Source organism: Brienomyrus brachyistius, chromosome 6, assembly GCF_023856365.1.
Source record: "Brienomyrus brachyistius isolate T26 chromosome 6, BBRACH_0.4, whole genome shotgun sequence".
In the NCBI taxonomy this organism is placed as follows: Eukaryota; Metazoa; Chordata; class Actinopteri; order Osteoglossiformes; family Mormyridae; genus Brienomyrus; species Brienomyrus brachyistius.
Window position 1 is genome coordinate 11,678,410 of NC_064538.1, and position 17,827 is coordinate 11,696,236.

Below are 17,827 nucleotides of genomic sequence, written 5' to 3' on the forward strand. Positions count from 1 at the left end.
AAGTTAAGAGTACATGGTGTGTTTTTCCGGCCTGAAGCCAGTGATTTCAGTTCTGTTTTTTAATTCGCAAACAAGGGCTCTCGAGTGCGTTCCGGTACAGCCCCTGACTGGCGTGGGTGAGTGTTGTTTTCCCTTTGTTGTTAAGATGCAGTCAGGCCCCGTGGGAGCTGCTGGGATGACACAATCGGCGCTCGCGTACAGGGGTGGAGTGCGAGAGGGGTTCAGTGATTCACAGAGCGGGGGGGGGGCTGCTCCTTCAGGGGCGGGGGGCGTCGCTTCTCTTGGAGCACTCATTCTGTTCACCTCTGTCTGCTCCCTCTTAATGCCGGCGGAGTTTGGCACCGAGCTCCTCATTTGGCAGATTCCACTCGCAGACCCAAATTCAGCATTTGTCAGCCCCACCGCGCACTCCGGCATCTTTGCTAGAGCTGATCCTCACATTAACCAGGTTTAAGTTAGCAGTGTGGCAGCCTGGTGGCTGTTAGCTGCTCAGCCTCGGCTTGCTAACTAGTCACTGCTTGTGTGAAACTGAAGTCCTGCATGATTAGTGTAATTAATATTAGCTATGGGGCAGCAGGCCGGCTGAGGGGCGGCGCTGTCGGCTCACACCTCCCGGCTGGCGGCTTGGATCTCAGCTCCGCTCTCTCTGGGTGGAGTTTACATGTACTTCCTGTGTCATGGGGCCTTCATCCTGCTGTCCAAAGACATGCAGTTAAGTTAATTGGTGTCTCTAAATTGCCCATAGAGTGCGTGTGCGTGTGCGTGTGTGTGTGTGTGTGTGTGTGTGTGTGTGTGTGTGTGTGTGTGTGTGTGTGTGTGTGTGTGTGTGTGTGTGTGTGTGTGTGTGTGTGTGTGTGTGTGTGTGTGTGTGTGTGTGTGTGTGCGCGCGCGCGCGCGCGTATGTGCCCGGAGACGGACCAGCACCCCGTCCAGACTGTAGCCCTGCCTTATGGCTTGCACTGCCTGGCTCCAGGCCCCTCTGGGATCTGGATCAGGATAAGTGGTTGGAAGTTGGATGTTAGATTTCATCTGAAGGGCTGAAGTGCTAAAAGAATGAAAACATTTAATGTGGATCTTTTCGAATCATGATATGATAATATAAATTGATGATTTAAATTTTTATTTTTTTTTTTAAAGATGCATAATTCTGTTTTGCATCTCTGATTAAGTCGGTGATTTTTTCACTCGGTGTACTAGATCTTGGCAAATGTAATCTTGCTCTCCAGTTGGACCAGTGTTTCTCAATCCTGTCCTTCTGAGAGTTGGGAGGGAGCAAAAACGTGAACTGCCTATGGGTCCCTGAGGACTGGAGTTGGGAAACACTTATTAGACACAGACCCACGTATACAGGTGGGGGCAAAGCTTGGGGTGAAAGCACAGGGTCAGACATTTATCTGACCCCATTTTTGGGGCGGTGGGCCTCCCGGGGGTTGGGGCTGATCCCGAACCCATGCCACTCTATGACACATGAATTGGTTTCCTTTTTATTTGAAAACCACAATTAAGCTAAATTAAGAAGCTTGAACAAAAGCCAACTCAAATGCCGTCCACGTCCAAGGTCAGGACAGATAAAGCTCTATGTTTCTAGTAAAAATCACTTCATTACATCACTCCTTTGATTACATCACTGCAGCACAGGGTTAACTTCACTACTGCCAGTGCTGCAACCCCGATTATGAAAGTGAGCATTGACACGTGCTCCTTCACTTTATGTAGGAAGCAGTGCGTAAGAACCTTAAATTGACCTGCCGCCTTGCTCTGTGCTGTCAGTTTACCTTCGGTATATGAAGTTTACAGTTTGGTCTGTTCTGCCAATATGTCTCCTCAGTGTCTGGAGATTCTTTCAGTTTGTTGACATCTACCCTTTAAGTTTCGGCGATTTATGAGTATTGGGAAAATGGAATTATGATCGGAACTGATACCACTAGACACGGAGAGCACAACGGCCTATGTCATTCTCTCACCAGTCTAAGGGCACTAATGTGTGTGTGTGTGTGTGTGTGTGTGTGTGTGTGTGTGTGTGTGTGTGGGGGGGGGGCTGCTGGCTTATGACAAGTTCTGTCAGCCAAACCAGATGGCCCTAATAAACAGGCTACAAGTGACCCCCCCCAAATATTGTATCAGAAGAAAAACACTCTGACTCCATCTAATCCCCTGTGAACGTCAGTGTTAGAACAATAACATTGTTCCACCTGGCCAGTCTGCAAAAACATCTGAAGACAAAGGATCCTTTTGGATGCGTCCACGCCGAGTCGCGTGTGGCCTTCGGGGAACGCGGAACTCCTGCAGGCCAGGCAGGCTCTGAGTATGGATGATAAACGGGCCTTTAATTACAGCCCTATCGCAATCAGCTTCTCTATGATAATCCTCGCAGTATGGGTCCCTTTAAAGACTGTAAGTGCACTAGGACTGTCCGTCCTGATCAGAGCAATCGCAAAGAAGCTTCTCAAACAAGTGACAATTTCTGACTTCACAAATAGATCAGGCGCTGGGATCTGTAATAACTATCTCTGTCTGTTCCGCCTGCCGTGGTTCAGCTTATACGCTTAAAGGTAACGGATCCTATTGCCATTTAGACTCCGGAAATGGCTGTTTTCATTTTTCCGGGACTGAATGGAATCAAAGCAGACAGGTTTTGGATCGCTTGGAATAGCACTCTCTCCTGAGAATGAATGTGGAAGATTGCTGTGTGCTGTATGTTTTGTAAAATAAATAAAAAAATACGTTTTAAGTAATATAATGTGAAGAGACCCCTCAAATGCTATGTAAAGAGCATTCTTAAGCTATGCCTGCATAAATGTAAATATAGCATCATTGCATGGGTATATTGCCACTCCTCAGAAGCGGTGAGAAAATCAGCCATGTCACCTATATGGAGTGGAGCGTGTTCTCATTACTGCCGCCTGGGAGGAGAAGCAGGCCGTTAGCGGAAGTGCGCAGCAACGGCGCCGCTCTGGTGGCCCCCTGCTTGTTTTCAGCCATCTCTCCTCCACGCTTCTATTCTGAGTGGAGGCTGACGAGAGGCGCGGCGGCGGGGCTGCGAGCGGGGATGCGGAGCGCGGATGCGGAGCGGGGATGCGGAGCGCGGAGCGGGGATGCGGAGTGCGGAGCGGGGATGTGGGGATGCGGACTGGGATGCGGAGCGGGGATTCGGAGCGGGGATGCGGAGCTGGCCGCCGTAGAGATCCTGCCCGAATCGGCGCTCGCTGCTGTCGCCCCGTAGACGGCGTAATTAAAACTAAGTGGATGACGAGCATGTGCTGCAGACCGGCAGAATCACCCCCCCCCACCCAGGCTTTAGCAGAGCAGTGAGAAGTTAGCAGGCTTTCCCAGCATGGATTAATACAGGATGAAATGTATTTTGCGTCATTTCCCACACAGGGGGCGCCGTGGTGGGAGTCACGGCGACCGAGTCCTGCCCCGCTATTTGTGTACGGAGTCTGCGGCCGTGTGTGATTCCTCCGGGGACTCCAGTTACCTCCCACAGCCCAAAGATGTGCCATCGTGTTAATCGGAGTCTCAGAAGTGTGTGTGTGTGTGTGTGTGTGTGTGTGTGTGTGTGTGTGTGTGTGTGTGTGTGTGTGTGTGTGTGTGTGTGTGTGTGAGAGGGAGAGGGAGAGAAGCTCTACAATGGACTGGCTTCCTGTCCTGGCTGTTCTCATGCATTATTTCCATGCATTGTGTTCTCTGCTGCCTTTGGATGGGCTCAGTACCCCCCCCCCCCCCCCAGACCTTGTACTTGATAAGGGGGTGCAAGGAGATGGATGGTGATGAAATTCTGTACAACAGATGTCATCATGTTGGATGGGGGGGGGTTAGGCGGCTTGCTAGCTTTCCCACATGTAGACGAGCATCTTTACAGACAGTGTGCTAACCTACACCTTCCTTTAAGGGGACGGCAGCTGCGTCTTCCAGTTCTTGGTCAAAACCTTCAGTTTTAGTTTGGGATTTTACGGACGACGCACTTTTGGTTCCTCCTGTAGTATGATGTTACTTCCCCACCTACATGTAAAAAGTGGAACTGTGTGTGGGGTAGAGGGTTAGGGGATGGCCCTGTAAGCACAAGGTTGCTGGGTCAAGTCCCGGCAAACAGCCGGCTGGAGTACTTTAAAATCCTACGGTAAAAATATCCAGCAATATAAATTGGTAGGACGTGTTTGCACACTTTGTTGATGTCCTCAGCGGAAGCCAACGTCGATGCTGTGTGACTGTTTGTCTGCCCCGCCAAGGAGGGGAGGAGTAGCACCATGGAAACACGCTCTTTGGACTGGCCCTCTCATATCTCGCCCTCATATCGGCTTATTTGTTTTGGCAAGCGAAAAGAGCACAAGTGCCGGCTTTGTAGCACGGTACGGAAATCACCCACGAGCCCCTCGCACTTCCTCTCGCTCTAAGCGGGGTCACTGCGGCCTATGTGGGAGGGAGGCACCGTGCCTGTTTATCAGGCCTGGAGTTTACTGATCGCTCTCCCTGATATATCGAAAGTTTTAATATAAAGGCATCAGCAGAGATGCAGTTGGGGGCGTGATATGACTCACACACACACAGGCGTCTCCGGGTCGGCACGCGTCCATGCGGAAATGGCTACGCCACTAACCAGACCTGAAAACTACGGTGGCCCAGTGGTTTCTCAGAATAAAGCCTGTCATGGTTACTCGCGCCCACCGTGGGACTCGGATGGCTGTGTTGATGAGGCAAAAGTCTGTGGCAAACTGAGACGGATCCTGGCTGAATGACTGCAGACGGAGCCCCTGGACGTGAGATCGTGTGGAGCACCTCGCCCAAGTGAACGGCCTTGTCTTAAGTGCCGCGCTTCTCCGGAGAGGTGCGATGGTGTCACGGACGGGTCGGGGTAGGGGGTGATGCCACCGTGGCAGACATACTCTGTACCCCCCACCCCCTGCTCCTTCTGCTTCCTGTGACATCATCGACCGGCCACTCGCATGACATCATCCCGGCTCGGGAGCAACTGGCGCCGGAATACTGTAGGGGAAGAAAACGCAGCAATGGTTTAAGTGAGCAGAGCTGGCCATGGAACGTGGAGGCGATCCTGTTCCACCACCCTAAGCCGGGCATCTCCATAAACACTGCTTGCTGTAGCTGGTACCCCCATCCTCAGTGCCTTTTATATTCAGTTTAAGGTCTGTATAGTGGCTGAAGAGATGCAGGCCTAGTACTTCAGCGGCTTGAAGGTGCACTGTGGGACCTCCATGCTTCTCTGCATGGGTCAGCTCCCCTCCCCCGCTGCGGCGTGTGCCTTAAATGACCTCAGCCCCCCAGCTAAAGATGAGGCCATTGATTACCTGGCACAGGCATGCATGCAGATGGCGGCCTAGGGCAGGACTGGGTGGGCTAGCTTGGGGCGAGAGGGGGGAGATGCTTTAGCTGGTATTATGGGAGATTTTCTCCAGAATTCTGCAGTATTGCAGTCTGCCTTCACCGTGTGTGGAATGTGAGATTACGATGAGAGCTCTGTCACGGCGCAGGGCCGAGTTGTGCGTACACACACACACACACACACACGCACACACACTGTGGCTAATCCATGGTGTGCAGCGGAGTCTGAATTACAGGTAAATACTTTTGCGGGTGGCTCACTGAAGCGAGTCGGCCGCAGCCACGTCAATCTCGCGTTTAGGAAATGAACCCCAGTGAGTCCTTTTCACTTTTTAAGCGCTCCCACCCCCCCCCCCCCCCCCAGCTGAGCAGTAGGAGCCACATTCTCACCATGGGGGGCACATCCGGCCTACACTGAGCCGCTTTGGAAGCCCCCCCGCATATCGCGGTTCACCCGTACAGTGTTTGTCTAGCTGCAGGTCCGTCTCATGTTGCCGCGGCGACCCCGCGCTGAACCAGCAGTTTGTTTGTCTTTGCCGATAGGGAAGCGAGCGTGTGTGGCCCCCTCAGCCGCATTCCCACGTGGCCCCCCCGAGCCACGTTCCTGCGTGGCCCCCCCGAGCCCCTTAGCCACATGCCTGTGTGCCCTCCATAGCCGCACACCCGCATGGGCCCCCCGGCCCCTAACTCTGCTTCTGCTGCACTTGCCCTACTGCTGCTGATCCTGGTACAGCTGCTGCAGACGGCAGCCAAAGTGAAGCTTTTGCCAAAGAATCTCTGAGCAGAATCACCATTCTGAGGTGTTTCACTGTCAATCTTCCCCGTTTTTACAGGGAAGCCCAGCAGGGAGGTTCCTGCTCCGCCGGCCTCGTACGCACAGCCAAGCTGCCTCTGTGGTCGGACACCATGCGTACGGGGGTGTGGAGGCATGCCTGGGGGGGGGCTGGAGGTCAGGGCATTTCCTCCACTCAACCTGCCTGCTGACGTTATGCCGCAGGTGATTCTGGGTGGGGCCACACTGTCATGGAAATCGGGGCTAATTCCGAGCCCTAAATCAGCCGGGCGGGGGGGGGGGGTGGCAGCAGCTGGCAGGCTGCTGATTTACAGCCATGCCAGTCCTCCGCGCCTTTGATCGTGGCGGAATGTGTTTGCCGTAAATCCCTTTGTCACAGAACGCCATCGCGGCTGCCTTTGGGGACCCAGAGCGCCGAGCCCTGCGTCTTGCCCCTGTCGCTAGGGGTTCTGGAAAAGCCTCCGTTTTTCGCAGTCGGCTGCATCACCTTTGGACGGGCCTCCAGTAGGTCAGGGTCTGATTATGGGTGTAAAGATCCATGTTATGGCAGTAATACCTATAAGCCTATCCAAACAACATCTCTGTTTTCGTTTAAGATGGTGTCAGAAATGTATCTGTGAGGTCAGGAAACATATGATTGAATGTGTCATCGTGTGTCTTTGCTCAGCATACCATACTTTTAAAAAATTGGTGGAGTGTAGTTCTGGCTGACACTCGACGAGCTCTCCACTGACCCCGCCTACCGTGTGGCCCCGCCTACTGCGAAACCCCGCCCACCGCTTGGCACGCAGCCCAATTGCCCATCCACGCTGAGAAGGAGCTGTTCCTCCTTGTGACAGCAGTGCGGGGGTGAGTGAAACACAGAAGTGAGGTTAGCGATGGAGGATGGCGGGGCTTACATGGAACGGTAGGGAGATATTGGGTTGGGAAATGGCTTCCAGATGTATACCTCTGCTCGTCTGCCTCCATTAATGCCAGATGTGCAGACAGACTCCGTGATTAAGAGATGCCATGGCCCGTGTCGGAGCGGAGTGCAGGCGGGGGCTCCCCTGTGATCAGTGTCGAAGGTGGTACATCCCGGAGTATGCCAAGCAAGGGGAATCTGACAATTACAGCCTCTGTTTGGGGGCCGCCTCCGCCAGCCCCTTGGCCCGCGTGCTTCCGTCTGTGTGGGGCAGCTTCGCGGCTCCTGTGTAGCTGCTGTTAAACAGGCCGCTTCGCTTCGCATTTGCCGTGTGTGTCACAGCCCGCCTAATGCGAGCGGCTGTGTGAATCTCAGGGCCCTGCTGTAGGATTAGGCTTATTGTGCCGGCAGATCCGCTTTCACGGCCAGTGTTTAGTTTCATGCTGTAATGGCCGGCCACATGACTTCATTTAAGGTCAAAGTAGCGGCGATTGCAAACGTGCTTAAACACCTGTGCCTAATCTCTGCTCCGGAGGACCGGGCCGTACGGATCTAGGGGTTCGGCCCCTGAGGCAGGATACATTTCATTGTGTGTTTTACTGCCACACAAGCTGCTGGTTTTAGGCCCCCCCCCCCCCCCCCCAATAAAATAAAAGGTTTTCTCTTTCTTCTTAAAATGTGACAGTGTTATGCCTCCTCCGTCTGATGTGGCTGTCAGGAATTCACGAGGCTCGCTTTATTATGCAGCGCCGCTCTCAACCCCTTCACTGCCGCGGACGTTAACCTCTGCGTGCAGGCTGACCTTGAGAAGCTGCGCAGGAAATGAGCCCCCCGCTCTATGCACTGCCCCCCCCCCCCCCCCACTTAAATCAGTCCACATAACTGTTCCTTTTTTGTGCTTCTTGTCATAGGCGAGATGCCGTGGATGTCATAAGAAGGGTATTTGAAATGGATAATTGAATAAAGAACTCGGACTGGGCTTGGCTTGAAGGCCACAGCAAACTTAATGTGGTTCCTTCTTAGCGGGTTTCGGCTCTCAGATATGGCACTTCTCCATACTGTTTTTTTTCCTGAAATATTTTAAGATTAAGTTTAGGTTTTGGTTATTTAGTACGTCAGTACGGCAGATTGGTAATTTAACATTAGTTTAACTTCATTAGCCGTCGACATCATTAGCACTAGAACCTTTTAGGAGCCGAAAAAGTTCAGCATAGTTCCCCTTTTACTTTGGAGTCTCACAAAACCTGTAAAAGTAATTTGCAATTACAAGTGACCTCCCGCGCACCGCTGCCCTCGGCACCGCTAACCAAATACAATGGATGTTAAAAATAAAAGTTCCATCCAGGGAGCGGAGGACTCCATGCTAAGGGTCTCTCGCTAACCTTTCTTTTTTGCGCTGTTGGGGCCGATCATTATAACTGTAATTTTCTGCTTTCGCGCACTTAAGCGCTGCATTCGCCCTTAGTCACTATTTCCTTTCTGTTTCTGCTGAAATTAAGGCGGTGTGAGGGCTCTTAAATTCAGGTTTTTTTTGCCCACTTTTGCCATTAAGGTTTTTGCCGGGAGATCGGAGGCCCCGGCGAGCTGCAAGGTGCGTGATGTTTCAGGAGCGGCCCTTAATGGGATGGCTGCTGTTTCATTAGATTGTACCTCATCCATTTTTAAAAAATCGCACAATGAAATATTCAGCAGGGTTTCTCTGTTAAAGTGCCCATTAAAGAGGACTCCATGATTCTCAACGAGACTCCTGTGATCACACATTACACAGCATAACAAAATGTTAATTTCAGAACCAAAGTATCCCCCTTAAATTTCACTTATTGGGCACATTAATATGATTCTTTGAATTGCACATTTTTAATCACTGCCTCTAACATTACCTGCAAGGCTGTATTTAGCTTAAAGTCAGACATACACTTAAACTGCAGGCTTAATTTGGGGGTATAGTGCCTTAATACGATCGCTTCATGCTACTTGAGCCCATAACAAAAGGGCATGGAATGTACAGTTTTATTTTACCTATTATTCACCATTTATCAGTTCCAGTACTTTCTGAAAAAAACAGACTCTGTTGAGCAGGAAGATGTACAGGCCATTAAGAATCGACAGAATGCCTCACAAAAGCATTGAAGTAAGAACCAGTTACTAGAACTCTCAGTACCATTAATGGTGTAAATCGCATTCGGTACCTCAGTGTGCAGTGGGTTGCCCATTGACGAGTGGGGACAGGAATGGGTCATGGTCAATGACAGTGGGGTGGAAGTACCTGTTGTTGGTCTGAGGTGAGGACTTGGGGGGAGTGGGGGGGGGGGCATGAGATGCAGGGCTGGGTTGAAGGAACGAGCCTGTAGGGATTCTGCAGACACAAGACTAGAGATGGGCGAATTCTTTAGATGTGCTGCACACTCTCTGCAGAGCTGCATGTTCCCTTTGTGATTTCCGGTCAACAGTAGTTTGATGGAAATCAATGTATACGTGTTAATTCTAAAATGAAGAAACGCCATTCTTTTAATATAGACTCCAACTTACGACTTTCAGCGACTATCACATGGTATCGTGGCAAGTACATGCTCTTAATTTAATTTTAATTTAAAAACATTGGCGTAAACAATAATATTGAAATCCTCCCTGCATACAAGCGTGCCAAACAGGGCACAAAACGGGTTTTGTTTTTTTTTTTTTAGCCAAAGAAGTGAAAGCATGAAAAAACGTTGTATGAATAATCCATTAAACAGCTGGTGCTAAAACATGTCGACCAGTGAGGGCGTGCTTACTAGCTGTGGTAATCATCGCTGTTTAGTCTCTGTGGAAAATCGAGGGATTGGCAGGCCATTTTAATTATAGCTTAATAAAAGCATCTCAGGCTGTCTAAAGCAGTGCTTCACAAACTTCTCATAGCACGTATAGCATCTCCGGAAGTATTACATTCTCCGAGTGCCACCATCATGACATTGTGCTTCACCGACTGGAGCAATATACCGGATAAGGGCTTCCGTTATTCTCACTGCATGAGGATTATCGTTTGACATTCTCTCTTCAGAGTGCTGCCGGTGGCAATATCGTTGTACTTTCTTCCGAACTTCTGCGCCTCCTCTTGATATCTTTGCTATAGTTTGCAGTCCGCTCCGCTTTGGTTTTTGTTGAAAATTTTGAAGTACTACCATCCACAGGCAATTTGTGGCCCCGGTTACTTTGCTTGTTGGCGTGACATCGGTTATCGGAATCAGCACCGTGTACGAGTGCGAGTACATCAGCACTACGTCAGAAATGGATACCGTTTCTAGTATCAGTAACTATGCACTCATTAATGAAACCAGTATATTTTCATCTTCTCGCATTTCAGCCACGCCCTCCTTTACCCAACACATCATTTTCATGCAATTGGAGCAAAACTGTTCCTTGTAGGTTTTTGCTCGTATAGCTTTTTTTTTGAAGCAAAAATGCTGAATTGAAGCCAAAGACTTGATGTATCGCACTTTGAGCTGGTATGTATTTGATGTTGTGGCGCAAACAGGCATCCAGCGTTGAGTAAACCAGCTCAGTGATAGCTTGAAATAAAGATGAAGACAAAATCTTTACTTACCATTAGGATTCTGCCGCTAACAAGCACTAAAATTGCCTGTAGCTTTGTTGCATTTCTTGACATTGGCTTATGAGATTTGTAAATGAATGGCATCATTTTTGATGGTGTTATCCATGGCCATAGATCGCTATAAACATGACCAAGGAACATCGATCAGATCTCAAAATACGCCTATGGCCGTTTTTAAAACTGTACATTGTTTTTATAAATTAGCTTGGCGTTCTCTCTGCTGCTGAGAAATTTTACTTTACTGGTTCCTCAACAAGGAGCGACATTCTCCAGTTGTCAAGTATACTTTCAATGACATCTCTGTCTAAGTCTGTTGGGAAATTGTGGGGTCTCCAAATGAACCCCCCCCCCCACAAGTCTTACCCTCGTCACATGGACAGATAAGAGATTAATTATTTAAGGGCTCACAAAGAAGACCTCTGTGACAGTCAACTCTTTCTCTCTTTGTATGGCTGAACTCTGCCTGAAAAACTGGAACTCTGCACAAAGGATTTGCAAACTGCAAGGCTGTCTTGCTGTTTTGACTGAACTGACATAAACTAAAACTGCACTTATCTGCTCATTATAAATTTGCATCTAAGCCCTTCTTAGGAGAGTCCTATAGTCTGCCATTTTCCACAGATGCTGCAGAATTAAACTGAATTTCCCTCATATCCCCTGTGCAGTCTTGCCTTTACTTAATGCTGTATTATGCTCTATGTACAGTACATGCAATTTGTGCCGTACCTTTAATTTCTCATTTAGTATTTCAAGCTAGCTAATAGCCTTATTCATTTTTAAGGATTTTAGTATAATAGTGCTACTTAGTTTTGTCTACAAATGAACGTGTGATGATATTTGCCAGTTTATCACGCAGTTTCTCAAAGCAAATGCTCTCACAGGCTGCTATCAGATTCCGATCTTGCTCGGCCTGCTTCTGATGTCCCTGCTTGTGCGCTGACGTTTTTATGAGCGCATGGAAGCTTCTCCGTCAACATGCTCCGCTTTTGTTACTCCAAGTTTTTTTTAACGAATGTTCTGAATTATAACTGCTAGAGGATGAAGATGATTCCTGGTAAAAATAGACCGGGAATGTACTCTCGGATGGTTTCGGAATCCCCAGTTTTATGGGAAGGCCAAAACTGTAACAGAATTATAAAGTTTTTGCTGGCCACTAATTTAATATTTTTGCGGACCTCTGAGCAGTGCCCTGTATATTTCTTTTTTCTTCTTATTACTTTTTGATGGCCAGTCTGGCATATCAGCGATGGACAGAAATGTGCCTTGAGTATTTATAGCTGGTTATGGCTTGTCAAAGTTAATTTACTCCAGTGAACTCGGGGGACTTAGTCAGAAATGCAGTGAAAAACTGAAAGAGACAGATGGCAAAGAGGCCTGTCACAGGACCGGCCCAGATCTCGGGCGGTCATCTTCCACCCCGCCATGCTAAATGGCCACGCAGCCACTTTATTTTAGTGGGCTAATTAGTGTTTTGTTATGTGCTTTAAAAACACTGGAGAGGTCTGGGAAAGTTCACAATATGAGTGTCAGATACAGAAGGTGCCAATCACCGCGGAACTCCCCACCCCCCCTTTCGGATACCCGCGCGTTTCCTAATGTGATAGAAGCAGAAGTGTCGTCCGAGGGCTTCTTTTCCGCATTTCGTCTAATTAGCTTAGACTTCTTTCAGAACTGGGGGGGCTGAGGACGCCCCCTGAACCCGAGCTTTGCAGCACGTGCCCGAGTCTCGCCGAAGCTCTTTGCGGATTTACTGTCGCCAGCAAAATGGGGGCCCGACCACGATTCCTTTCCAGGGCTAAAAACAGAGCCATCCGCATGGCTCCTCTCCCACCTGGCGAGCGAGCCTTCCAGCCCCCACCTCCATTTCACTGCCGAGTCGGTGATCTCTGTGGCTGGTCAGGGAGCCGTGTGTGACTGAAGAATTCCCCCTGTCATTAGTGTGAAGTCGCTCAAAGAGGGTTTTGGGATGTGTGTGTGTGTGTGTGTGTGTGTGTGTGTGTGTGTGTGTGTGTGTGTGTTGATAAGCTTTCTGTCCAGGGAGAAAGAGGGATGAGTAGAAGCTGGAGGAGATGTTCTATGGGCTACATTTGACTAGTGGAGCAGAAGTAAAAAGGATCTCAACATTTCTTGCTCGCCTATAAGCGACTTGGTAATTTGATTTATTTATGCGCCGCTTGAGCCCGGCTCCTCAAAGGCGGTGGCTTCATGGAATGGTCACGTTGTCCCTTCACGCTTTTATTGGCTCAGTGTGCCGGGCCCAGGTGTGTAAGATACGCTATCGGAGGAAGGAGAGAGCACAGGAAATCTCCTCCTTCCCAGGCCAAGTTAATTTCAGGTGCCTAGTGAATCTCACTGTTAGTTCTTTATTTCTGTTTAGAAGTCTGGGATTTCATTTTCCCCAATTTCTGATAAGTCAGCCTAATATCTCCCAGCGCAGAGTATTCGGCAGGAACAGCACGAAGAACTCGAAATCCTTAATCCAGCTCTGCTTGCTGCGTGCCCGTGAGCACAGACATGGATAATAACGATTATGGAATGAAACTCAAGCTGTGAATTTGCGGCAACAGTCTGCACTTTGAGCAAACTGTCAGCCGTATGAATGGGTGAGGGGTGAGAAATCTCGGCGCGTCAAGCCGTGTCACTCTGATAGCGTTAAAGATGCTTTGATACGGCCTTTTCCCCGAAGCGCAGAATTCAACTCACTAATTCACTTGAGAAGCGGGAAAGCAGGACGATCTATTCAAAAAGGAAACAAAGCACAAGACAGACAGGAGAAACAAAGGGGGGGGCGATGGCACTGTAAACTGCGGTAATAATCACACACAATTATAATCTCCTGTCAATTCGGTCTCCTATTCAAAGTGGTTGATGTGCCTCGTTTAGACCCGGGGTGAGATCGAATTACTCCATGGTGCCATTTTGAGCTGGGAGTACAGACTTCATAGCTTGTTTATGAAGTCATATGTCCCATAATGCCCGGTGCGTGACTCAAAGATTTGTTGTGATGAAAGCAGCAGTGCGGCATTATGGGGGACGGTAATGGCAGCATCTGAAAATCACAGCCATGTGTGCTTACTTTCCCTGAAAGGTTGGATTATCTTGGCTAAAGTGTCTCTCTTTGGCCCACACTGTCCCGGTATATCCATGTTCAGATGCAGAACCCTTCTGGCAGCAAACAGCTATGTTGTCAGACAATTATTCCCTTTACCGGCAGATAATGAATAACCTCACGGCTCCCTGTCACATGAGGCGCTGCGCTTAGTATTCGCAGCCACTGCCTGAGCCCCGTGCCCATCCCCATTGTTTCTCCAGATTGATTTGCAAATGAATCATGAGATTTTGAATAGACTTACTTAATTGAAGTTTGTGTAGCAGATGAGGGGCACCCAAGTATCGGTCAGCCTTACTTATGAGGTGGTAAGCCTGTATTTTCGATGACTATCAGTCCTGATCGCCAGCTTTAACGTAATTAAATAAGTTTGCGGCTTGAGGTTTGATGCCAAGCTGTATCTTCAGTGGGATTTGAAGTTTTCAGGTGACACCGGCAGAATCATGCAAGTGGTGGATAGAAAAGCTACATCTCTGCCATCTGAACCTCCTGGTTCACTCTTCCTTCTTCTTAATTACTTTTCCAGACTTTTTTTTTCTTTTTTTTTTCCTGCCTGTCCTGGATTTATTGTTTTTTCCCCTCTCTTTGCTAATTAACACGCCAGAGCGTGGTGCATATATATACTCTCTCGCTCCGGCGTGGTGCCCTGGAGGAACCCGACCTTTTGTGTAGCGCGGCGGTGTCGGTGTGGCGTCCAATGCTCCGTCTGCAGCGATGGCGGTTATCTCGGCTGACCAGACGCCGCGGGGAAAGCGCCGGCTGCCGCCGTGGGCCCCAGACCGCCGGAGGCCCCAGACCGCCACAGGCACTGGCCTCCACTGTGTTTACACGCCTCTAATCGGCTGTTAGCCCACGTGTTTATTGTGAACACAGCCCCTCTTCAGAAGTTACAGCTTCTGGTTTTAGAACTTTTTTTTTTTTTTTTTTTACATTGGGCTCTTAGTGCTCTTTTTGTCACGAGTTTAATAAACGCAAAGACGCCTCTCGTGCTAAAGAGACCAGACCCTTTGGACGTGGGTGATGTCGTTTGTCTGTGTGCCTTTCAGCCTGTATATCGACATAGTATTGGAAGAAGTGGTGGTTCGGGAATCATCTCAATCGATGTCGTTCAGCCTGGCCAGTGAACACCTACAGCGCTTTGTGGTGGGGGTTGGGGGGGGGCAGGAATTCATGAACCCAGGTTCATCTGCAGTTTAAACCCACATTTGATCCGTCTTGGCAGGTTAGCTGAGGCATGGGCTCATTCTGAATAATGAAGATTCATTAAAACCCACAGCTGTGAGGAAAGCGTGTGGAGATATTTTCCCAGAATCCCTTGAGGGGCAGCCATGCCCCAAACTCCTCCCACCCTTGGTTGTGGTCTTGCCCGGCAGACTCCCGAGCAGAGCTGGCGGTGGCCCTCCCCGGACCATCGTGCACGTGTCCTGCTCACCGAGCAAACCCCCCGCCGCTGCCTCCCTGTGGAGAGACCCAGCCCTTGTTTTGCGCAGCATTTGGGGGCCCTGAGTCATTGGGATTCTGCTGTTTGGACCAGCACTGCTGTCACGTTTCTGGCCCCGTCGCCAACAAGCCCATATCCAGCACGTAGCGTTAATGACATTTTCAGGGGTCAGAGTGACGCGTGCCCGGTTTCCCAAACCAGTCCCGACGGTGTGTGTGCGTGGCATTTACCAGCGCCATCCCAAAAGCAGGGAGATAACATGCCGTCATGCACCTTACCTTTTCCGCCAGTAGCGGGCGGCGTGATCCCAGCTTGTTGCCATAAGCCACGCCCGCCTCATTCGGGCCGACGCATGCCGCTCATCCTCTCACCCTGCTCCCGTGATACCAGAACCGGCCCAGAGTGGCCAGGGAGCCACACTGATGTACTGGAAACAAATGCTTTTTAGCAAACAGGGAAAATAATATGCTTGTTTTCAAATCCCTCTGCTTTCTTTTTTTGCTTCTGCTGCATGTTAGTGTTTGGCGCCGCTTGCCTTCATTCCCACCACTGGACACATCAAAGCTGCTCGCCGGTGCCAAGAATCAGCTCTGGCCTGCGGTACTGTAAGCCCTGCACTCAGGTTACCACGGGCGGCCTGCATCTCTCCCTCCCTACACCGGCTCTGAATTATCTTCCTGCGCTGCTACCATTAGCATCATTTCGGGTTTTGTTTTGGACAAGTGTAATGAAGAGGTATTTTCTGTGCCGTGCTCGGCAGACGAAAAGGGACTATCACGGCCTATAATGCAGTATCATAAAGTAATAGTCTGCATTTGTCAGGCCCCATGCCAACACTGGGAAATTTATTTGTAGGTTAAATAAAATGACAAATTAAATGTATCTCTCTGCGGGTAGCGGAAAAGAGGGAGCGGTCCGGTGCTGAATCTGCCATACTTTCCATCGCGCGCAAGTCTATTTTTTTATGCTACGCTGTCAGTTTTGTTAGCTGGAGTTTGGTGGGGGAGCCGGGGGTGTTTATGACGTTACCGGCATTTTGAGATGTTTACATTATGTAGCAGGCAGTATGTGTTTTGCACTTGGGGCTCCCTGGTGCCTCTGTGGTAATTCTTGTACAGTGCACCGGGGGGAGGGCGTACATCGACTCCGAGAGCTTCGCCTCATCAGCCTGAGAATGAAGTGCTTCCGGCTCTACCACGCACGGTGCCAGATATACCACCACGGCACGGAATGGGCCAGTCCGTGTACCTGTCCACGGTGTGTGGCCTAGCTGTACAGAATGTACCATTTCTGGCGCTAGGGGTGAAGAGCGATCTTTCTGTAGCAGTGCTGCGGATCCTGCCAGTTCCCCCAGCTTCAGTGCAAAGCAGTGCAAACACTATGAGTAAGCCACCTGGCTTGGGGTTTTCGTTATTGAATTAGTTTCACTGGATTTTAAGCATTATCCGTTTTAGTTTTTTCACATAACAGAATGAATTTTTGTGCTGTTCGTGAGGAACATTTTGATTTAATTTCATCTTGAGGATAGAAATAATGTCCTTGTCTGTAAGATTTTATTAGCGGCATAGCTAGCAGCCTTTTGTGAAATGATTGTGACCTTTTCGGTGAACCGTCCAAGGTCTTGTGCAGAAAGAGTGATGCAGAGCAGGACACGTGGCCATCATTTAGTGACATTTAACTTCAGTTATTGTGTCATCAATTCCTCTGGCATTGCCAGACACCTGAATAGACTGAAGAATAGACTTTATATTTTCAGCGAGACATTGTTTCTCTGTCTTGAGTTTTAACTGCTCTGTTAAACGTTTTTCAGTGGGATAGATTTAAACGTAGCCAGGTATAGCGAACACTGAGCTGGTTGGAGATTTTATGCTGCGAGGAAAGAGGCCCATTAACTGCCAGCCAGATAGCATTCTCATATGAGAACATAAAGATAAGCTTAATTACCTCCAGTCATATTTAGGGTGCGCAAATAGCCCTGTACACTACTGCTGATAAATATGAGCTGTGATGTAGGTATTTCGAGTGCAGCGATTCTAATAAAGAATTGAACTTAATGGCAGTATTATGAAGGTTTCCAAATTAATAGTAGAGTTGCTTTTGTGTTTCCTGTAAAGAGTATTTAAAGACTTCATATTCAAAACAGTTGCTCCAATACTGCTTAATACACAAAAATGGAGATGGGGGGGCAATACCAAGGTCCTAATGCGCCGATGGACCCTCTTATGCCTTCAGAACAGCTCCGGTCCCCTCAGGAATACTGCCATAAAGGTTCTTAATGGTGCGTAGTGGGCTTTGGGGGATTCTTCATGAAGAAGGGCCTCTACTTCTTTGGAGGGATGAAGTAGGTACCTATTTGCTCTCTGTTTAGGTCTTTGGGGGGGGGGGGTGTCTGACATCATCCTGGCTCATAAAACCCACTGTTTAGCATTGTATGTGGTGGCAGTGTCTTGGAATGTGGGCGCATCATGAGGGAGCAGTGTTTGCGCCTTTGAGGTGGCACCATAATCCTCGGCATTTGTATGACCATGAGGAGCAACCATCAGGCCTAGTGATCCCTGCAGGAAGGCTGCTCATATCAGCAGGCACTGAGAGCTGAAGACATTCTTTGGCTTTGGCCAAACGTAAAGCTAGTCAGATGTGGGGGGAAACGG

General features: G+C 49.3%; 1 protein-coding gene across 1 annotated transcript in view; it reads left to right on the forward strand.

Moving 5' to 3' along the window:
* The window catches only part of plxna3 (plexin A3), a 102,093-nt gene that overhangs the window by 11,727 nt on the left and 72,539 nt on the right, over positions 1–17,827 (forward strand).